The 1,223-nt window shown below is 44.4% G+C and overlaps 1 protein-coding gene across 1 annotated transcript in view; it reads left to right on the top strand.

Annotated features, from left to right (window-relative positions):
- LOC107093922 (serine/threonine-protein kinase N2-like) overlaps positions 1-1,223 on the top strand; it is a 41,087-nt gene that overhangs the window by 37,796 nt on the left and 2,068 nt on the right. The window lies entirely within an intron of this gene.

Below are 1,223 nucleotides of genomic sequence, written 5' to 3'. Positions count from 1 at the left end.
GATAGACGGGCCAAATAAACCAATCAGATCAACGAAGCATATGACGTACTAACAGAGCGACGACGAAAACACAACCACAAGCCAGGCTACTCTTGCTGAAACCTGAGAAAAGCCTCCAGAGCAGTGTTTTGCTCTTCTTTCAGTGAAGAAATACTCTGTAATTTAAAACTTGCTCGATAGCCACGCTAACGCTAGTTTCATCGGCTGAAGCCGCCATGTTCTTTAGACTGAACTGTCGCGATTCTCGTTGCGTCGCACCTCAAACCGCCTCAAAGCCAACGCTGATTGGACGTTCGTTTGGTGAACGGCTCCAAATTTTCTTCAACGGAAAGTAGCCAGACTGATTAACGAGTGAAATCTTGGAAAGCTCGCGAGATCAGGATGGTCTCACGAGGCTAATAAGTAGGAGCTTCCCCAAACAGTTGCCTCTTTCCAGACAATCCTCTCTGTGCACGAACCATATGGTATTTAAACATAAAAAAAACCTGCGGCTTATAGTCCGAAAATTACGGTATCCCTTGGGATTAGTACTTCAGGCAAATTCTGGTTCTAGTAGCTCATAAAGAGTTAAAGCAAGATGTCATTAAAGATAAAAATACAGGTGTGAAGGTGGAGAAGCGGTTAGCGCGCACAACTCATGTACAGAAGCCTTAGTCCTGGACGCGGCCGACCCAGGGTTCGAATCCGACCTGTGGTCTCTCACACCCCCTTTCCTGTCAGCCTACTGAGAAAAAAAAATGAGCCACTTGTGCTGTAAAAACTAAAAAAAAAGATAAAAATACAAGCTGTAATGTCCTCCAATATGTTTTACTTGGATATAAAAATATCTGCACAGTAGAGAGCAAAGGGAAGACTACATAGTAGTTGACTTGGATTATTGCGCCTGTACTGCAGAGATGTAACGTATAAATGAGTAAAAAAAAAACTACTCAGGCTGCACAGTGGTTGGCATGTGTTATTGCAGTGGTCCCCAACCTTTTTTGCACCACGGACCGCTATATGTCAGACAATATTTTCACGGACCGGCCGGGGGTGGGGGGGCGGTGGTTGTGGTGATACGATCAAGTAAAATGATAAAATAAAATCAAATTCAAACAGCATAAAAATAAAACAACAAGCCGGTCCCATCTAGGCGTAATCTGAGAAAATGTCAGACGAAGGGCGTTTCTCAATTCACGTGCTTGCGTGCTCGCGTTCTCGTCAAGTCCGTTCTTGGCGAGAAC

This window comes from Cyprinodon variegatus, unplaced genomic scaffold, assembly GCF_000732505.1.
Source record: "Cyprinodon variegatus isolate N-32 unplaced genomic scaffold, C_variegatus-1.0 Scaffold453, whole genome shotgun sequence".
NCBI lineage: Eukaryota > Metazoa > Chordata > Actinopteri > Cyprinodontiformes > Cyprinodontidae > Cyprinodon > Cyprinodon variegatus.
Note: the sequence above shows the minus strand (reverse complement) of the source record. Positions and strands in the feature narration are given on the sequence as shown.